We start from the raw sequence: 8,526 nt of genomic DNA on the forward strand, positions 1-8,526 counted from the left end.
GCTACTCGGATCTGTCTTGGGTGGAACCTGTAGGATGCCACGTTGTTGCAGTTCACTGAGTCAGAAATGAGTTCACTCCTAGCTCCTTGTCTGAGCAGTCCTGCTCCCTAGCCCTTGCCTTCTTAAACAAAATGGTGTCTGGGGCCCGGCAGCGTGGCCTAGCAGCTAAAGTCCTCGCCTTGAACACCCTGGGATCCCATATGGGTGCTGGTTCTAATCCCGGCAGCCCCACTTCCCATCCAGCTCCCTGCTTGTGGCCTGGGAAAGCAGTCGAGGACGGCCCAAAGCCTTGGGACCCTGCACCCGCGTGGGAGACCTGGAAGAGGTTCCAGGTTCCTGGCTTCGGATTGGCGCGCACCGGCCCGTTGCGGCTCACTTGGGAAGTGAATCATTGGATGGAAGATCTTCCTCTCTGTCTCTCCTCCTCTCTGTATATCTGACTTTGTAATAAAATAAAATAAATCTTTAAAAAAAGAAAGAAAAAAACCAAAATGGTGTCTGCCATTTCTGTTTGAACATTTTTCTCAGTCTTTTAGAACTGCGTTATTCCTTATTTCTCATCCCTCTTGCATTACTTTTTCTTTTTTTCATTATGCTTATTCTACTACACGGTATTATGTTTATTGTCTATTACCTGTTTCTTCCATACAGAATGTAAACTCAGAAGGACAAAGAATTTTTTTTAATCTATTTTATTGTATTGTTGTTGACAATCTTTACATAGTTAATTACAGTTAAAGGAGAAAGAAAAAAAAGAAAAAGAAAAAAAGATTCAGGGGGATAGGGAAGTGGGTAATGCTATTATGTCAATATTGTTTCCATCATGTATCTGAGGTAAAGGGGGATATTGAGGGAGAAGCCCCACCCGGTTTCCCGCCCACCCCGAGTCCCGGATGTGGGGCATGCTCTGAGATATGTGCTCAAGTGGTTTTAATAGTTCTCCAGTTATGAATCGCTGCCAGTTTCGCTCGATGAGGTCGTCCACTGATTGATATGGTCCATCATAAAGTCTCCATTTGCCCCATATTTCACTGCCAACATATAGCTGAGATGAATAATTGTCCTGTTCTGTTGGGCTCTTCCGTCCTGCAGAAGAATTCACCCAACACTCCAGGTTCTATCTCTTGAGGCACTTTATTCTTCCAACCAGTCCGTTTCCCAGCCAGTCGACTCGACTTTTCCCTTTTCCTCCCATTTGTCTCTGCTTCATTCCCCAACCTCCTCGTCACCCCTAGTCTTCTATCCGTCCGTCCGTCCCAGTTGTAGTCTGTTCTCCGTCTCAGTCCGTCTGTCCGTCTCTGTCTCCGTCTTCCTGTCCTGGCCCCCTTCTTCCTGAAACCCCCACCACTAAATACAATCCTAGTCCAATCAGCTTAAAGGTCACTGATGCACGCGGCAGGCACGCCAATCATGGCTCTGATCACGTGTAGCACACGCGCTAAGCATGCAGCTACGGGCCAATCAGAAGGCACTTCCTGAAACCTGTGTACCGCCAAGCTCCGGAGGGAGGAGAGGTCTCAGCGCCATCTTAGGGCACACATGCAGTGCTCCCGACACTGTTCTGTCTTCCATCTTTTCTTGGTTAGAGTTCTGAGTCCAGCAGTTCGACTGGGGAGATCTCCAAAGAAACTTTGAGGTATTCCCAGATTAGTTTCTTGTATGTTCTAGCAAGCACAGGGCCCGGCACAGTCCATCACCCTGATCAGCTGGTGGTTGCAATTGCTGGGTTGGTTCTGTTTTCGGTCCCGTGTTGCACTGGAACCAATGGGTGTTGCAGTCCAGCCTGGTTCTGCCCAGCACATACTCGGCCCTTCAACCAGTGAGAGCTGCAGCCTAGTCAGGGCGACCCACAATAACCCCCACCAGGCCCGCCCCCTGCCCTGGTTTGCCAGTATGTGTAGCAGAAGGCCAGTCTGTCCCCCATCCCATTTGGCTCTGGTACTTGTCAATGGGTATTAAAGCTTAGTTCTATCTAACCAACTCAACCATCCAGCCCTCACAGATGTTGTTGAGTGCCTCTCTATCTAGCCATCCCAGCCCCCATCCTAGTTTTCATGCCCTCCTATGGGAATAGCGACCCAAGAAGGGGGAACCCACTTTTTCCCTCCCGGGTCTCTCTGTCCCGGTTTATGCACTCTTTAAGTGGTCCTGTGATTTGACTCGACCGAATTAGTCCCCAGTGCCAGCTTCTGCCAGCTGATGCTGCGGCCCTGATCTAGTCCACATGCGGCGCACAGGTGTTGTATCCTTGCTTAGTCTGGTCTGTCTCTATCCCAGCCCTCGCTCTCCAGTGGGGGTAGCTGTCCGGCAAGGGGACCAGCCCCTTAATCCCCCCGCCAGTTCTGCCCCTTCCTTCCTGGATCTCACGTGTGCTCGATGGGTACTGCATTCATATCCAGTACAGGCAACCACGCCCTGGCATTCCATAATGTGTACTGGTTTTGTCGCAACCAAACCCGGCCCATCCCACACTCTGTTCTGGTGATCGGATTTGCCAGTGGATGACATGAACTGATTCAGCCTGGTCTGCTCCTGACCCATGCCAAATATATGCCAGTGGGAAACTTTCCATGGCCTATTCTGGGCTGTTTCCTATCATGCTTCTTGCGCTTACCTGCAGGGACTGTGTCCTGCCAGAGGAGTTGCCCAGGCTCCTCCATCAGAACCCCTCCCAATGCCAGATTTTGCGCATGCCAGGGGGTTCTTGAGCCAACCCTACTCGGTTCACCTCCTGTCCTAGCAGGAACAGTGGCTTTTCCTGGCTGGCTTTCACCCCATTCTGGTTCTTGTTGTTGGATGTTTCAGCCCAGCCATGGCTCGTCCATACCCACATACAGCTCACACATGGCTCAGAAGGGGAGTGAGACCCCTAGTCAATCCCACATCTACCCTGGTCCTCCAGGACACCAGATGGTGTTGGGATCTGAACCGGCCTGGTGCATCCAATCCCAGCCCACCCTAGTGCCTCGGGTGACTACAACTGTTTCCTAGATAGAACGCAGCCCCCATTCCAGCACATACACCCCTTGGTGGGAACCTCATCCCAGTTGTGGTGTCCCCTTCTCTCCAGATTGTTCCTAGCCGTAAATCACGCACCTGCCCGTGGTTGCTCTGAGGACCATTAGGTGCAAGCCTCAAGTTCATTTGGGATTCCCTCACTGCCAGCATTCTGTTTCCTCCATTTTGATTGAAGGGATCCCCAAAGAGACTTTGAAGTGTTCCCAGATCAGGTTATTAGCAAGCACAGTGCTTCACGCCCCAAAGCACTATGGGTTCAGGAGGGAGCCTCCCAGGCAGCAGGTCAAAGAACCAAAAGTCCAAAACTCTCTGGTCGGGCGGCCAGCAGGCGGAGCCTGGCGCCAAATGGCACATTGGCTGCCCTGGAGCAGCTCACCACGTGTACGTGGTAGCTACTGTGTGTTCCCAGGCTTGAGGCGTGGCCATCCCAAGGCTCCCGGGATACAGCAAGGTGGCTGCCTGCCGGAGGTTCAAGTCCTTAGGCCCCAGTCCCACCCTTCCTGGCTCCTCCCCCCAGCTCCAGCCACATGGCGAGCAGTAGGGGAGGCCCAGACTCGCTACACAGACCGACAAAGAATTTTGTCAGTAAATCCCCAAGTACTAGAACAGAGCCTTGGCACATATTAGACATTCAAATATTTGTTGATTGAATAAGCAAATTACTGGAGACAAACATGAAATACAAAAAGTGAGCAGAGTCTTCAGACTGCTGTGAGCACACCCCTGAATGGGCAGGAAGACTCCCCAAGGGCACCTGCAGTTTCCAGGAAATTAGTTTTCACATTTCAACTTCTACTTCATTCCTTTCCTGAAACTGATGTCTTTGACAACAAGCCTGCTACATGACAATTGATTCTAGAAAAAAAGAAATACTGCATTTTGGCATTTCAACTCAAACTAGAGCTTGTCCTTCTGGGATGTTAAAAATGTCTTTGCACCAAAAAGAAGGATGTATCCAAATACAGATTTCAGGGAAGGTATTTAAAATGAAAAATTACCAAGGCACTTTCGTTGTTGACAAATGAAGGGATAACATTTAGATAATCAATGGTAGGTTATTTAGCTTTTAAGAGGAGTGAAATTACTGAATATGCTATAACATGCATGAGTCTTGGCTAAGTCAAACAAGCCATTCATGAAAAAATAAAATATTGTATGATCCCACTGACGTAGGTAGGTTACTTAAAATAACCAAAATCATGGCAGAGTGCAAGTTGCAGGGAGCTGGGCAGACTGAACGGAGACTTATTATTTAATGGCTACAGATTTTCAATTTCATCTACTATAAAGAGTCTTAGAGATGGATGATGGTGGCATGTCACTTGTCACAAACTGTATGTTTGAAAAATATTTTACTTCCTGTGGAAGGAAAAAAATGTTTTTTAAATTTTACTTGAGTTTTGCTTTTACTTGAAAATACTTACTTTTACTCTTATTTGCTGGTTTGCTCCCCAGAGTTTGGCAGCCAGAAGCTGGAGCAGGGAACTCAAAGCAGGTGGACAGCACCCCAGTTTCCGCGAACTGTCACCATTGTCCGCCAAGGTGTGCATTAGTAGGAAGATGCAGTCAGCCATCTGCCAGGGCTGTACTGTTGAAACTGTTACCATCAAAAAACTGCAGGAGGGAGGGCCTTCTCTCCCCCCTCTTTTTTCCCTCTATGAAAAACCTGCCTTTCAAACAAAAATAAACAAATCCAAAAAAGAAAAGAAAAAAGCATGTACTGAGATAGAATCACAACAGCTGGAGCTGTATGGGTAATCTCAAATGTTAGTGCCATTTTTGGACATCTGTAACAGAAACTAAGGTTAAAACAACAGGAACTCTGCCAGTTGTAGGCAACTGCCTCACTTGTATTGTAACTAGGCAAGTGTTAACACTGCTGGGAGAAAAGTCGTTGATTGCTGGTGAGCATTCTGGGCCTGGTTAATGCCAAATTTGTGTTTGTTATGGGGTGCAGCCAGTGATAGCCAGCACCCATTGACAGTGGGCAAATGAAATTTGGCTGTGTCCCCCAACCTCTGTCCTGAAGGTGGGTCCTAACAGCAATGGTTAATTCCATCCTCAACCACTTCCCCCACATCCTAAATTAGCTAGGATATTTCAAGTCCAATTAGTCTAGGTGTTTTTAGTGCAAGCCCAGTTCCTGTTCCTGCCCATCCTAATGAGCACTAATCAACTCTTCAGCCCACAACACTTAGGTATTCCCTCCTGCCCATCTGTGACTCACCTATCAACTGAGAGGGGACGGTATGGCATTGTGGTGCAACCACTCCCCTCACAAGCCCTTTCAAAAAGGCCCATGATACAGGGACTCTCACTCTTTCTGGCCAGGTGCTTCTGTTACTCTGGCACCTCGACTCTTGGCTGACCCAGGACAGGTAATCCCCTGAGCATGGTCCCTGTGTGCTGCTTAGATGGGACAATGGTTATAATAATGTTGTTTCTGGTCTGTGTACTATCTGGAGTTCCAGGAGGGGTGAGGCCTAGCAGTAGTAGAATGTGGGCAGAGAAGCCAGGGAAAGGTGAATGTCTGCAGCTTTATAAGTGTGTCCAGGTTCTTTGTGAGTGTGTCCAGGTTATTTGTTGCATGTCTCTTAGGATAACTTATATTGTTGGGGAAGCTGGGACATAAGTATTTGGCTTAATGGATGGACTTAAGGATAATAACCATTTGTTCCTTTTGGGATTATGATTGGGTGGATTATGATTGGGTGGATTGCTGTATGGACTTGTGATTTGCTATTGTGCTCTATTATCACCAAGCTTGATTAATAAAGACTCCTTAATAAACCTTATACATGTCTGGTGTGATCTTGCTCGCACACTGCAGCAGTGTTAACTATACCAGTGTACCAGCATAGCTGCCTATTTTATTTTATTTTAAAAAAATATAAGGGGAGAAACCTCACCCAGCTTCCCAATCACCTCAGTGGAGAATAGCCAACAGATGTCATCCCAGGGTCTCCAATGTGGCACATGTTCCAAGGGTTCTGCTAGAGTGGTTTCAAAAATTCTAAAATGCTATTGATCTTGGCAATCCAAGGATGAAGAAATCCTCCCAAGGTCCATTGGCTGACATAGTCCACCTTAGAGTCTCCATTTGCCTGGATATTTCCAGTCGGTGCTTGGCTGGAGTAGTTCACCAATCTGTTCTTCCCTCCTTCCTCTATTATGATACCAGATGTCCTCTGCTAGCCCCAATGGACTGCCATATCCTCCACGTGCATCTGGGTATGCTGTCTACTGCTCTGTCTTAGCCACTGAGGCGATTGGGAAGCTGGGTGAGGTTTCTCCCCTTATCTCTTCCCTTCCACCAGGTATAGGGAGAAGAAAAAGAAAATTTAGAAACAAAGATCTCACAAAACAAAACAACAACAGCAAAAAAAACCCCCACAAAAACAAAAACAAAAACAATGATCTCACCCATTTTCTCCTAAACTTCAGCTCTTCCCCTCAATCAACTATATAAACATTATCAAAAAAACAACAAAAAAAAACCCAAAACAACAACAACAACAACAACAACAACAAAAACCCAGGGAGGGAGGCAGACTGAGCAGGGCCAGGCTGCAGTACCTGACAGCGAGAGTTGACACAGGGGACATGCCGGGTCAGGTCAGGGTTCAGCAACTGATTGCAAATGCCAAGATAGGGGATGGGTTTCGCTGGGCTGGGTCAGAGCATCGCCGGCAGAGATCTGTGGCAGGGAACTAAGGGGACACCGCTCTGAGCTGCAGTTCCCACTGGTGAGCACAAGAGCTGGAATATGGTCTGTGAACTGGGCTGGACATGATTAGTATACCTCAGCATGGGTGTGGACTAGGTCTGGGGTGTGCCAGACTGGGCTAGGTTCCAGCACATGCTAGTGCATGCAAGAGCCAGAGTGGTGTAGGTGTGTTGGGTGTAGGATGGCTGGCCTGTAGCAACCAACAGGAGGAGCTGCAATGGGTGTGGACTAGTTGGGTAAGGTTGCTCTACCTGCCGGAACAGGAGGTGGGCCAGGTCAGGCTGGACAAAGAACCCACCAGTGTACACAAGATCTGCCTCTGGGAGGTGACTTGATAGAGGAGCTTGGGGAATTCCTCTGTCAGGACGCAGTCCATGCAGGTGAGCACAAGAGCCTAGGTTGTGTGCAGTCCAGACCAAGCCAGGATATAGTACCTGTTGGTATACATGTAGGGCAGGTCTGGGGGCAGGTCAGACTGGGCTGGGCTGGGCTATAGCACCTACCAGCATGAGCTGGAATTGGGGGCAGGCTGGGCCAAGCCAGGCTACAACACCCACCCAACATGGTGAATGCTGAGGTGAGATGGGTCATGCCAAAATGGGCTGTATAACCCACCAACCTGCTATGTAAGACCCAGGATTGGGGGGAGGGGCGCATATCAAATAGAGGAGCTGCGAGGACCCCCCTTCCAGACCACTACTCCCGCTGGGAGCTGGGACTGGGCAGGGCAGTACTACAAAGCCTATTAACCTGCATGTGAGCTAGGCTAGGGGGAGAGCCAGGCTGGGCTAAGTGATTGTATCCAGTGGTGCGTGCATGAGCCAGAGTAAGTGTAGGCTGATTGGCTTTACTGCAGCATCGGCTAGCAGGTGCTAGGACTGGGGGCAAGTTCTGTCAGACTAGACTATAGAACCACCTAGAAAGTACAAGATCCAGGGCTAGGAGTGGGCCTAGAGGGGAAATTGTGGGCACCTTTCTAATGAGCTGTAATTCCCACTGGTAAGCATGAGTATCAGGGCTGGTGGCAGGCCTTGCTGGATAGCCAGTAGTGCCTGCCAGTATGAGTGTGGGCTAGATAGTAGGTTTGCTAGGCTTCAGCACCCACTGATGTCTACAAGAGCCAAATGGGATACAGGATAGACTGGACCAGTCTGCTGCACATATTGGCAAGCGTAGGAAGTGTGGCTGGAAGTTGGGGGTTATTGGGGGTTGCTGGGAGTAGGCTGCAGTTCCTGCTGGTTTATAAGAAGGTCGAGTGTGTGGTGTGCAGGGTTGGGCTGGGCCACAGCATCCATTGGTTTGTGTATGAGATGGGTCTAGAGATAGAACCGATCAGGTGACTGCAACCACCACTGTGTGTAGGCTGATGTCGGTGAGATTGGGCTGCCACCCTGTACTGGCTGGCATATACAGGAGCCAGTGATCCCAACTGGATCACTGGACTCAGAACCCCTATCATGATGAAAATCACAGGCTTATGGAGTCCTTGTATCAAAACTGGGTCTTTGTTGTTGCTGAGGTCTGTGCAGTGGACAGCTCATGGAGGACATGGCAACTAGTTCATTGAGGCCTGCAGAGGACATCTTGTACCATGGGAAGCAGAACAAACTGGACAGCTCTCCCAATCAGGCTTTGACAACGCGTATCCGGGCGAATTAAGGTGGACTATGCCAGCCAATGAAACTTGGAAGGATTTCCTCAACCTTGGAACAACGAAATTGACAACATCTCAGAACTATTTAAATCACTTGAGCAGTACCCTCAGAATATGCTGCACACTG

This window comes from Ochotona princeps, chromosome 1, assembly GCF_030435755.1.
Source record: "Ochotona princeps isolate mOchPri1 chromosome 1, mOchPri1.hap1, whole genome shotgun sequence".
Taxonomy (NCBI): Eukaryota; Metazoa; Chordata; class Mammalia; order Lagomorpha; family Ochotonidae; genus Ochotona; species Ochotona princeps.